General features: G+C 42.5%; 1 protein-coding gene across 5 annotated transcripts in view; it reads left to right on the top strand.

Annotated features, from left to right (window-relative positions):
- The window catches only part of TCF20 (transcription factor 20), a 213,710-nt gene that overhangs the window by 133,730 nt on the left and 66,165 nt on the right, over positions 1-13,815 (top strand). Inside the window, exon 1 of one of the 5 annotated variants that reach the window (XM_060777158.2) lies at positions 6,214-6,422. The exons of the other annotated variants lie outside the window; for them this stretch is intronic. The gene's annotated coding sequence lies outside the window, so the exon portion shown is untranslated. Of the gene's footprint in view, positions 1-6,213; positions 6,423-13,815 lie in introns of those variants that run through there. 5 annotated transcript variants of the gene reach the window in all.

Below are 13,815 nucleotides of genomic sequence, written 5' to 3' on the forward strand. Positions count from 1 at the left end.
TGATCTAGATATGAAACTAGGTATTATGGACCCTGTATGATACTATGTTAGGGGTTAGTTTAAGGGTGTACCTTTTGGAGCAATAGAAAAATACAGTGCCTCAGAATTTGTTTTACCTGGATTTTTTTGGGGAGGGGGGTGTGAGTTGATAGGGAGAGCATTACAGCAAAAGGATTATATTTTACAGATTAACCGTATGTCTGAATCTTAGAGAGCATTCTTAAGGCCTATTATATTGCCACCTTTCTATATGGAACATTCTTAAAATTTGGCTAGTTAAAAATGCTAAATCAAAGGCAAATTTAGGCTGAATCCCCCTGACAGCTATATCCAAGATCTAGTGTGCAGTATTCTACTCTGGTTTGACCCCATTAATGCCACACTCACCCATTTTAATCCTAGCTCAAATTGATGTTAAAAGGCACATATTGCCCACACCTGAAGTCACATTGATACAAAAGGGTGTTTCTACCATGTCTCAAGTGTTCATTGTATCAGATTGTTTAAGGTATCACTACTGCACCACTGACAAGCATGTGAACATATGTATATCCTCAGGTTCATATCAATCAATAGCGTATCTTGTTTTCCTATCAATCTTATCATGCACCTACACTCACCCTGGATGCCTCCCTCCCTTTTCTTTTCCCCTCTGTAACCCCATGAGAACTTCATCCCAGCATAAGGTAAAGGTAAAGGTAGTCCCCTGACATTAAGTCCAGTCATGTCTGACTCTGGGGTGTGGTGCTCATCTCCATTTCTAAGCCGAAGAGCCAGCGTTGTCTGTAGACACCTCCAAGGTCACGTGGCCGGCATGACTGCATGGAGCGCTGTTACCTTCCCACCGGAGCGGTACCTATTGATCTACTCACATTTGCATGTTTTCGAACTGCTAGGTTGGCAGAAGCTAGGACTGACAGCGGAAGCTCACGCCGCTCCCCGGAATCGAACCTGCAACCTTTCGATCAACAAGCTCAGCAGCTCAGTGCTTTAACCCACTGCGCCACCGGGGGCTCCTCATCCCAGCATATGTGTATAAAAATAAATGTTTCCTCCATCAGTTTAGCCCACAACATTCACAGTTGTCCCCATGAACCACCCTCAAAATTAATGAGATTAAAAAATAACCTATAGAATGGAAAATCTAGTTTGTGCTTTCCCCAATACAGCACATAACACAACTTGATCTTCCCCATGTTTCTTTCTCACTCTGAGGAAATCAGATGGGCAGAGCTAAGTCTAATAATTCTTGCTGAATCCCTCAGGCAGGACAGGGAAAGGAGATGAGGCAGGGGAGCTGGAGGGTGGAGGGAAGAGGAAAGAACTGTTGCTGTAGCCCCTTCCCACAGAGCATTGGCTTCAATGGATCTGACCTTAACAGGTAATTCAGCCCAAATCCATCAATGCCAATACTGCAAAGGAAGCAGGAAAAGGCAGAGATCCAGTCTGTTACAAATATTTGTCAAAATCAAGTGCTGAAAACTTCACTGTTTTCGGAGTGTCTGATAGCTTGCTATTTAAGTTAGGACTAATGAAAGGACTCTAGTCAAGGACACCACACACACAAGCTTTGCAGGTAGACTTTACAGGACAAGAGATTTTGAAAGCCATTCCAACCTTGCATCTCCACTCAACAGATTTAACTAGCTGAAAGCATCCTTAATCCTTTGTTGCTGTCAACTCTTCCTTATAATTGGCCACTTTTCCACCAAAAGGAGTACCTTTTGCCAAACTTGTGTTTGCCTTCGGTATCCATGGGGCAGTTCTACTTTGGGCTTGTCTTTATATTAACTCCACAATCAGTCTCTTTCGTTGGAACTGGAGGAGAAATGGGCTGTGGTACCAGATGGAGGACTCATAGGTAGCTGGAGATCCTTTGCCTCTCATCCTGCATGGTGAAGGTGAGAAAAGGATTTCACACATTTGCATCAGTCCATAAAGTGACAGTCCCCAACTACATAGTGAAGAGGATAGAGAAAAGGTGGCTTTTCTGGTCAACTCTGATTTTCCAACCAAGTTGGAATATTTCGATTTCCCAATGAAGCCGCACTGATATCAATGGGATTTACTCCTGGATTGACTCACTTAGGATTGTGCTATAAAATATCCTTCAGTTATGCTCCATATATCTCAGGGAGACACACTGCTTGCATATGGCACAGAAATACTGCAAATGATGTACAGAAAGTACCGTATGTGAGCTACAATCAGGAAGGGAGTTAAAACGAGTAAGCAAGCAAGCAGGAGAAGAAAAGGGAAAAGATACCCATCCCATCAATCAGTTGGGGAAATGGAAGCCCTCGACTTTCTTTCTCCGAAAAGCTTTTTAAAATAGAGAAATTTTCCTTCTACTTTAAGGAAGGAAGGATTTTGGGTAGATGAGGGTTGGAGATTTCCGTCCCCAGGCTCTTGTTTCCAGCTTTGTTCTCTAACTAACCACACAGAAAAGGCTGCAACTGATATTAACAGTCTGAAAAGAGGTGTCTTCAGCCTTTAATATAATTGTTCTACTGTTTCCTTTAATGTTTGATTTTGGAAATGCTTTTAAAAATGTGCTGCAGTCCCTTCCCATTTTCCTTGCAGCATTGGCCTCAATGGGTTTGGGCTTAATAGACGTCACTCTCCCTCCCCCTGCTCCTCTGTCCCATTCCCTCCCTCTCTCCTACCCAAGATAAATCAGTCAGCAAGAAATTTTAAGCCTTGCCAGTCTGATTTAATTCCAGCAACCAAAGATTTGGCCACTGAATAAGCCTGACCTCACTGGTGATATCAAAATCCCTATTAAAAATGGCTTAGGGCAGTAGCCTTTGCTCACCTAATGTCTGCAAATTTGGAAGAAAAACTGTAATAATATAATACATTTTTTAAAAAAAATGTAATTAAAATGCAATACACACCTCAGCAAGCAAAAAATAACAGACCTTCAGATATTAGTGATGTGCACAGCACTGGTTTCTTTTGTTGTTTTGTCCCTTTTGTTTCATTTGTTGTGCACAAAATGGTAACGCCCCCTAGGGTACAAAAATAGGCCCCCAAAAATAAGGAAACTGTGATCAGTTACTGTCTATTTGCCTTATTTTTGGGTCACGTGGCACTCCTCATGCGGGCCCGCTGAACGTTGCCGTTTGCTATTTATTTACCTCTGATCCCTGCCTGTTGGGCCAAAAGGAGGATAAGAACGCCCTCAGTCTCACCTGCTGCCTTCCTCGCCTCATCCGCTCTGCAAGCGGAGGGGAAAGCATAACGGAAATACTGGTATCTTAAGCCCAGTTCTGCAGATAAAGGAGAAAACACCTCAAAATTAGCAGCATCTTAAGCCCACTCTTTAACTTCAGTTTTCTTCTGCAGATGGAGTGGAAAATGTCTCAGAATTAGTAGTGTCTTAAGCCCTGTCTTTAATCTCAGTTCTCTTCTGCAGATTGAAGGGAAAACATCACAGAAATAGTGGTATCTTGAGTAACTGTGATGCTTTTAATCCAGGTTGTAATGAAGGATATAAGGACAAACCATGCCACTGCCAAAAATGATGGGAAGAGGAAGGGAATTTGCCCCCATTCCCGCCAGTTAAAGAAGAAGTGAAATAGTAGGGGTGGGCACTGGGCTGTGTTTGTGGTGTGTGAAGCATCTTTGCAATTTGGAAGGAGGGAATGGTGCCTTCTGTGCCCTGCCTCCCTCCTGCTGCTCCACCTGGAGAAGTTAGAGGGTGGGGAAAGAGGAAATGTTTTTAAGGATATTTTATTTACAGAAAGAAAAAAAAATCCCTAATAATTGGGGATGACCCAAACATTATAAAACTTGGTGGGCTAAGAGAGGTAGATGTGCCCTCCATGTGTGAAGATTTTAATCCTGCTAGCCCTAAAACTGAGGGGAAAGGGAGCATGAGAAGGGAGCCCATGTTGACCAGTGGTTTTAATATGTTTGTTATTTTGGACCTGGAACGAAAAAGCTCATTCAGAAAGGAGCGAGAGGCGCTCAAAAACGAAAATGGGGTCTTACAAATGAAACAAACAGAAATGGATAGTGATTCTATACAAATGCACAAGACTATCAGATATGAGAGTTTGGTAAAATTTACAAGGTGGTAAACCAAATGTATTTATTTTGGTATATACAGACTATACAGAATCCTGCATACATACATATACTGAACTGCCAAAAAAAATTACACCACACTTGTTGAAATTAGATTCCAAGGAAACTCCCTTTTGGTTCATTTGAATGGGATTATTTCCACTTTGAACATTACCCATCTCCCACTTATACATATAATGACTGTTAGTTTTGGAAGGGACATCATTATTTTAGAAGCGCTGCTAGTCTACACTTACTTGAATCTGCATATCTACACTGAATGTAAAAAAATAAAAAGGCAACACCACAATTGCTGGACCTTCAACTATTCCATCCCCAGTTGTCGGATGCTTGTAACTCTGAGGCTATCTGTACTTATAATATGATATGCATTGTTTCTATAATACCATATACAAGTAGTTCAATAACACATATTTAACTGTGATATAAAAGAAATCCTGGTTATCAGACTAGCAAGAAGCTATCTACATAGCTGAATAATTCTGAACTGAATGTGAGAAAGGAGGGGCCAAAATGGGAAAGGAATGTGCTTATGTTTTAGGGTTCACATTTGTCCTGTTAAAATTTAGCCTGTGTGGCTATAGGCCGTTGCAGTATCAAGTCAGTAAACATTCCTGGAAGATGATCTCTCCTCTGTTTTCCTGCTAGAGTCGGCACTTGGTTGCTAGCCAAGGCAGGAATATCACTTCATAGTAAATAGTATACAGAACCTACTTGCTCTTTTCCCTCCTTGGCTCAGTTCCTCTGCCTCTCTTGTTGAGCAGGTAGAAATGAGGACAAATGCCCCTTGCTGGGTTGTTGTGAGTTTTCTGGGCTGTATGGCCATGTCCCAGAAGCATTCTCTCCTGACGTTTTGTCTGCATTTATGACAGGCATCCTCAGAGGTTGTGAGGTCTGTTGGAAACTAGGAAAATGGGGTATATATATCTGTGGAATGTCCAGGATGGGAGAAAGAAGTCTTGTCTGTTTGAGAAATGTTGTATTTAATCACCTTGATTAGCATTTGATGGCCTTGCAACTTCTAGGCTTACCTGATTCCTGCCTGGGGGAATCCTTTGTTGTGAGATGTTAGATGGCCCTGGTTGATTCTTGTTTGGAATTCCCCTGTTTTTGAGTGTTGTTCTTTATTTGCCGTTATGATTTTAGAGGTTTTTTTAAAAAATACTGGTAGCCAGATTTTGTTTATTTTCATGATTTCCTCCTTTCTGTTGAAATTTTCCACATGCTTGTGGATTTCAACGAATTCTCTCTATAGTCTGACATGGTGGTTGTTAGAGTGGTCCAGCATTTCTGGGCTCTCAAATAATATTCCTGTCATAAATGCAGGTGAAATGTCAGGAGAGAATGCTTCTGGAACATGGCCACACAGCCCGGAAAACTCACAACCACCCAGTGATTCCAGCCATGAAAGCCTTTGACAATATGAGAAGGCTTTCATGGCCGTACATGCCTCTCTGCTCCAAGGATACTCCACAGGGATGCTGTTGTGTCATAATCATACACTGGGACACAGCCCACTATCCCAGTGTACGATTGTGAATATCTTGTCAATCCTTTTGGTGAAATAAGCAGTTTATTGCAATATTGTCCTCTGTGATTGTGAATCTCTTGCCAGTCCTTCTGGAGAAATAAGCAATATTGCCCTCTGTGTATTCTGTATTTGGTGTTGGCTGAGCTCCCTATGTCTCACATTTGCAGAGTGTTGCCAATGCGACCTATGCTAGACCTGGAGCATGTTCTGCTGTTTCACGTTTTTCTGTCACCACTCCCCATTCCCACCTCCAGTCCTTCCCACCCACACTGATCTGGTCATAGGAGGGCTCTTGTCTTGAAGAGAGGAAGGGATGCAGGCAAAGGGATCTCTTTTCCTCCTGGACAGACAGGGCTGCTCCTGCTTGAATACACCAGGAAAGCCTATGATGTTAGGAGCAAACTTTGTTTCAGCACGACAATCCGAGGTGCAGAAAGGCATTCCTTCCTCTGTCTGATCCCTTTGTTGCTCGTGCAGATATGTGTTTGAATAAGAGCCTTCCCCCCCCCCCTCTCTCTCCCTCCCTCCCTCTGCCTCTTTTTTTTATCTTCCCTGCTCCATCCTGCAGTGAAGTCACAATCCAGTGTTTGTAGACTCCGTGTGATGTCACAGAAGCAGCCTTGTGACTTCACTTGCGGGCTCAAACGGTGCAGACGGGGCTTGGAGAGAGAGAGAGAAATTAGCGCCCCCACCTCTTCCCGGCCTCCCCCCTTCTTCGTTATAAAAGACCAGTAGCTGAGATAAATCGGAAGGGGGTGGGGAGGAAAAAAAGCTTCAAAATGAGGCCTGAAAGCAGCAGGTACAGTAGCCTTGGCTTTATGTCTCTTCTTCTTGAAAGTTCCACTTGCCCCGGAGAGTCCAGGTCTTTGGCAGACCACAGGCGCTGATGCCATGCTGGTGGCGGTGGAAGTGGCGTGTGCGTGTGTGTGTGTCTGAGCCACCCAGCGATGATGCATTGGGCGGCTGTGTGTGTGTGTGTGTGTGTGGCTGCCTGCTTGCGGGAAGGGAAGCCGTGAGCGATGGCAGGCGGGCGACTGGAGAGCATTTCTCAGAGGCGCGCAGCTGCGACAGGCGTCCTCTCTCTCCCTCTCTGTCTTGGCCATTTCCAAAGGCCCCGGCAGCTGCTGCTCCTCTCTCTCTCTCTCCCCGCTCTCCGCAGTCTGTCTTGCGGCTTTGCATATGTGACAGAAATGGGTTATTGGGTTGGTGCGCCACTTCAGCGGCGGATGCTGCTGCTGCTGTTGTCTTCTCCCTCTCTCTCTCTTGTTGGTGCTTGAGTGTGGCAAAGGCATTGGGGGAAAGGTAGGGCCTCCGGCTCACCTCCCCAAGGGCTCCTGCTTGTCTGTGTGGGCGACGAGAAAGGAGGAGGAGGAGGAGGGGTTCTCCATCTTTTTTGAACTGACGACATCACAATAGCAATGCGGATGCAGCAGCCCCATTCTGCCCCCCCCCCCTTCTCTTTCAGTCTTTCCTCGCCCGCTTGCGCCCCTCTTGAGGGCTTTCCTTTGGCTTGAGGAGGAGGTTCTGGGTCCAAAGGGGAAGAAGGGGCAAGGCAGGCGGGTTTGTGCCTCCCTTCTCCCTCTCTCGAGCTTGGGAAAGGGGATCAAAGGCGGGCGAGGAAGCCGTCATTTTGTATCCGCGCCTGTGCAACATGGTGTGAAAGGCGGGCTCCCCGAGGAAAGGGGAGGTCGGGGAGGGCTTCCAGGGTCCAAGGCCGGGCGAGGAGTTCCCCTGCCTTCAGACCCGTCCCTGGGAGAGCCCTGCTGACAAAAGGCAGGGGCTGCTGCTGCTCTCTCTGCAAAGGAAGGTGGGCTGGAGGCAGGCGGGGGGCGGGAAGTCCTCTCCCTGCTCTGCCCAGGCGCCCTGGCACCACCATGACCCACGCTGCCCTCTCCTGCTCGGACTCCAGACCCGGCGCGGGAGGGGGGAGAGGAACAGGAGGAGGAGGAGGAGGGGCAAGTGCCGGAAGAGCTGCCTTGATCTTCGGCAGCCAAATGGCAGAGTCCCAGCCAGGCTCCCTTCGCCTCATCCCTTCTCCCTCCGCCACTTCCCTTGAGTCCGTCTCAGTGGACAGAGAGGGCGCCTCGGCTGTCATCCGCCTGGCTTTTGAGGGCACATGGGCGCCACCCCCTCCATTCTGCAGCCCGTTTGCTCTGGGTAGAAATCCCCCAACAAAGCCAAAGGGGGCTGTGTTCGCCCTCCAACCTTGCTGGGGCTCCATGCTCATAGCCTGTGACCTTGGTTTTGGCCCCTAAGGCCTTCAAAACAGCCCTCATGGCATTGTCGAAGGCATTCGGAATCACTGGCCGGAATCACTGGGTTGCTGTGAGTTTTCCGGGCTGTATGACCATGTTCCAGAAGCATTATCTCTGGACCTTTCACCCACATCTATGGCAGGCATCCTCAGAGGTTGTAAGGTCTGTGTGAGACCTCATAATAATAATAATAATAATAATAATAATAATAATAATAATAATAACCATCTGACAGCTGCAAAAGGCTACTCTACTGGGATCTGTTAGCATTATTTACCAATACATCACACAGTCCTAGACACTTGGGAAATGTCTGGCGTGTGCTCCAATACAACAGCCAGATGTGTGCCCTTGTTTGCTGTGTACTCTTTTTGTGTTTCAAACAACAACAACATAAAGATTGACAAAATCAGGATCTGTCAACTGCAAAAGGTCACCTTACTTGGATCTGTTCGCATCATTCAAAAATACATCATACAGTCCTAGACGCTTGGGAAGTGTTTGACTTGTGATTTTGTGATACAAAATCCAGTTCATTTGCTGTGACATACTATGTTTTTGTGTCAGTAAAATAATAATAATAACTTTATTTTTGGACTCCCCCTCCATCTCCCGGAAGGGACTCAGGGCGGCTTACATGGGGACAAGCCCGATCAAGACAGTTAAAATAACACATTACAATTCATAAACAAGTAAAATAAAACAATGGCATAACACAATATAAAACAACCATCAAACAGTCAACCAGTAACCTGAGATAGAAATGCAGTTCTGGGAATGGACAAGGGGCCAATACAATCAGTTGTGAGAAAGGATTGATAGATAAAGTGCAAGTGCCAGATAACAAAAATTGGGGGTATCACAATCTCTGAGGATGCCTGTCATAGATGCAGGTGAAACATCAGGAGAGAATGCTTCTGGGATATGGCCAGACAGCCCGGAAAACTCACAAAAACCCAGTCCTCATGGCACCAACCATTTGTAGCATAGCTTTTCATTGCCAGTGCTCCTTTCCCAGATCAGTGTGGTGTGATGTATAAACTTTGGTTCAGATTCCAGCAGGACTGACAAAAATCACAGGCTGGACCTTGGTCAAGCTGTTTCTTTCTCAACCGATCTTTATAGCCTACATTTTCCGTGAGGCTAAACAGCATTTTTCCGTTCAATGTGTTGTCGAATGCTTTCATGGTCGGAATCACGGGGTTGCTGTGAGTTTTCCAGGCTGTATGGCCACTTGCCTCAAGCAGACAAGAGTTCTTTCTCTCACCCTGGACATCATTCCACAGATATATAAACATCACTTGCCTAGTTTCCAACAGATCTCACAACTTCTGAGGATGCCTGCCATAGATGTGGGTGAAATGTCAGGAGATAATGCTTCTGGAACATGGCCATACAGCCCAGAAATCTCACAGCTACCCAATTTTCAGTTCCTTTGAGGAAAGATGTAATCAGCATGTATTCCTCCTTCCCTCTAGAAAAAAGCTCTGTGTTTCTTATCTGATATGCTTTATTTTGGCATTCTAATACAGAGCCTTGCCATTCAAAACATGCTCAACCCGGGCACAATAACAGAAAGACTTTTTTTAAAAAAATACCTCTTACATGATAGTATACTCTGTGATAGAAACTCCTGCATTGAGGGTAGCTTTTAATTGGACAAACAGCTTGGCACAGGGCTTCATATACTGAAATCTCAGAATACAAGCACTGGAATCCACTTCTGCATGATTTTTTTTTAAAAAAAATACAAGTTAATATTTTCTTGGAAATGGGTCATTCTTACAATGAGCAATGGTGTCTACATTCTAAAATTTGGATTTTCTAGTGGAATACAAAAGGGGGGGGGGCACCACAAGGGATATCAGAATGATTAAAAGAAATAACACAAAGCAACTGGAGAATCTGATCACTTGTAGTTAAGACTTGCATGTAAGTATGCAATACCAAATGACTGCAGAACTGAACATTCTTCGCTCAAGATGGTGCTTATGTTTCTCATTGCCATCTACACTTGAAGAGGGCGCTTATAGCCATCAGGACTCCCCTTTGTGGAGCCTGCATACTGATACATTTTGCCCTGCTATTACCTGTGGAGAAAAGAAAGCCCTTTTCTCTTTATGGAAGAGGCCTTCTGTGGCCACAGGGGTTTAAAACCACTGTGTGAAATTGTGAGTCCCTCCTCACTTCTCCAACAGACAAATGCTTTGTTATTGTAACCCCCACCCATTACAATTGAATTGCAATTGTTTATATCTGGAGGCCTGAAGTAGAGCATCTTTAAGGGTTTGGAAAAGATGTATTAGTATGATTTCTTTCCCATTTTGTTGTGAGCTATTTGTACATAACCAGTCATAACCACCTTGTCTTCATGCTATGGACATGAGGACAAGATGGTGTAATTATATACTATAGAAGTGGGAATCATGAGTCCTTCAGATGGAATTGGACTGACATTTTGAGCATTCTTCACTATTGGTTATGCTGACTAGCGTTACTGGTACAAGGAGTCCCACATTATTCGAAGAGATTCAGGATTCCCACCCCACCATAACACTTGTATTATGAGATTAGGGTTCTGACTAGGTCTAGTAAAAGGCTCGCAGCGTGTTGTGAATAATGGCTGTGTTTGCCAAAAGTTATCTTCATTAAGGTTTTGGGGACAAAAAGAGATGACTGAACAGACATGGAATTGAATATTGACTTTGTTGGAGGATTTAATAATGTTTGTGTGTGTACACACATACACTTTTAGGTTACCTGTTGACTTGGAAACTTCATGAATTTAATAGGATTTTCCTAGCCAAATAATAACCAAAGATGATTTGCCCATTCCTTCCCGTGAAACATAGACTGCAATACTTGGTATTTCTTGGAAGTCTCCCTCCCAAGTGCTAACCAGGCCTGACCATGCTTGGTCTCTGAGATCAGACAGGATCTAGTGCCTTCAAGATATTTAGGCCCTTTAAAATTGTACTGCTTATATGATGTTATATTGTTGAAGAGTATGAAAATAATATATGTGTGAGTTTAGGTGAGCTCCTAAGTTCTTCCTTTCCTGCTACACTGCAGTGCTGGCAACTCTTATTCATACCTCTAGTGATTATTATCAGGGACTTCCTGACATTCTTGCCATATTTCAAAGGAATGTATTTCTGCTATTCATTACAGTACTGTTTTAAAAAGTTTCCCCTATTATTACAATGTTGGAAAAGTAATGTGTTGTTAATTACTTTAAAAAACTACATTGGAATAGATAAGGGAAATGTCATACACCTTGAACATTTCTTGTCAAATACCTTTAAAATACTTTTAAAAAGGAAACAGAAAACATTACTTTTTTTTTTAGCAAAGCAACATGACTCCTACTTGTGTTACTTTTAAAATGAACCCATTGCATTTTTGCTAATATCCCAGTTGCAGTCTTCTCCATGATTACGGTTTATTCATAACTTAACACATAACTCTCAAGATGTTGAATTGTAAGTAACTCCAGCCATCTCTAGTTAGCATAGCTAATGTTGAGGAATGGCAGAAGGTGCACTCAGACATTTTCTGGAGAGCTACATATTATCTATGAATAACATATTTCATTGAAAAAAATGCCAATTAACATTTTTCTGATTTTTTTTTTAAAATTAACCATGGATATGATCAACCTGACATATTCCTCTTTTTTGTTTCTTTGAGGAAAGAAACACAGCATTTCCTATGCCTTTCAGGTAGTTTTAACTCCTCAGAATCTTTTCAATTTCTTTCTCAGAGGGTGATAGTGTTAAATGCAATACAACAAATCAATCCTTAGTACTTGAGGAATAGTATATAGTTGTTTTGGTAGCTTCATGTGTCTATAATGTGAACATTAAGGTTACATTGGCCAGAATACTTTTAACTGAAAAATAACTCTCTACATTAAACAAACAAACATCGCTTTATCAGAAAATTCCTTCACATAGCTATGCAGAAGTAATATACAATAATTCAACAGAACCGGTTCCCAAGAGAGTGTGCTGAGGATTGCAGCTTCAGTGTCATGTGTGAGAATGCCCTTCATTGTGAAAGCTCTGCTAATGCAAACATGACATTGCCCTTTTCTATGGCAGCCGTGTGCTACTGATTCATCTTCATGTGCTTCTCCATTGTAAACTCAATTGTGCTAATTCAGCTGTCTAGACCCAGCCTTAAAGACACACATTTTTTCCACTCTCCTGCTTCCCTTCTAAGAATGTCTTGAGCAGTTTGGCTTGGGATGCTTAGCTCATGCAAAATGTATTTGTTAGACTAGTTTAACTGCTATTTTTTCCCCCTCATTCACATTTATTTTCTTATATTTGATATATCACCCACTGACTATGAATTATACTCACACCCCAAACCATACCTTCTAAATGAATGTTTAGTTGACCACAAATTAACATAAAGCCAGACCTAAAGTGTCCCTTTTCATTTGACAGGAAGACATCAGTAGGGGATGCTTTTCATGGTAAAGACAAAATGAGCTGCTAACTGCTTTGTTAAAAAAAAAATTTGCTCCAGAGTAGAGTAATACATGTATTAGGATCAACCAAAATGGCATAAAAGTGTGAAAGCTTTCAAGTTCTTTGAAACTATTAATACAAAAATCAAAGAAAGGGGAGGTAAATCCAGTAACTTCAAAATGGATTGACACTCTGTCTTTTAGATTAGATGAATCCATATAGATGCTGCAGATTATACCTGCCATTACATTCTAAGAAAAAAGAAGCACGGATTTTTGAAATGATAAAGGACCATTTGCCATTCATGTCTATCTTTGTCTTAGACCACATACACAAGTTACTGAACTGACAGGGATTTAAATACAGTGAAACAAAATAGTCAACAGCCAGTATGTTTGCAAAGTTAGAAAATAATTTTAGATAGTGGTCTGGATAAAAAATCAATGAAATCCAAATTGTATCCCACACGCCACTCTGAAATAGTCAACTACATCAACCACTATAGCTCAAATGGTAAAAAACCCCGCTACTACTGACTGTGGCCCAAAAGTTGGCAATCCCTTATCTAGTTTTTACAGTTCTGCTCTATGTAACTGAAGTGTCTACTTCAACTAAGTTCCATATTATGTAATTCTCAGCTGAACCCAAACAAGCAAGGAGACTACATTCCTCTGAATGCGATGGCTCAGAAATTTTAAAAGAAAACCTCTAGGGAATTATTAGACTACCAGAACTGGATATCTTGATATGTGACAGAAATGGTATAAAGTCCTTGTCAGACTGTGTTTAGGTTGCCGACAGATGAAACCTTTAGTTTTATCTAAAAACCACTGCCTTAACCTCATTTGAAAAGGTTTAACATTGTATATGCTATATGATACTGGTTTAAATCAGCAAAATTTTAATCTTCAATTCTTATTGACAGTGTCTGAATTTGTAACTCACATTAGAGTAATTTCATGACAAGGTGCTGTTACCATATATAATGACAATCTGGGTTATATGAAAGGGTTATATCCTGCTTTAAAGCACAGAAAGGTCCCCTGCTGATTTCATTCACTCAGAGAGATTGTATTGACTGAAAGAAAGAAGTGGAAGTGAATAGGTTGAATGTGATACCTCATCAAGAACTTAAAAACACCTGAGCTGGAGGATCAGACCATCTTTGTATTTGTAATTAAATGATAGAAGAGCAATGAGGATATAAAGGCAGTGTTGTTTGAGTATAGATAATGTGGCAGGGTATCTCTGTGGACTAAAAACAGATATAATTGTTTTTCTTCTTCTTAGTTTTCTAGCAAGCTGTTGATTGATTTAAGAAGATTTAATGTTAACCTTTACTGTACAATTGAGAAAGTTATGAGAATGAGACTTTCTCTTTCATGCAAACAATACAGCAATGCTGTGTTTGAGTTAGATTGGCCTTACTTTGAGCATTAGATTGGCTTCATTGACCTAC

This window comes from Anolis sagrei, chromosome 5 (assembly GCF_037176765.1).
Source record: "Anolis sagrei isolate rAnoSag1 chromosome 5, rAnoSag1.mat, whole genome shotgun sequence".
Classification (NCBI taxonomy): Eukaryota; Metazoa; Chordata; class Lepidosauria; order Squamata; family Dactyloidae; genus Anolis; species Anolis sagrei.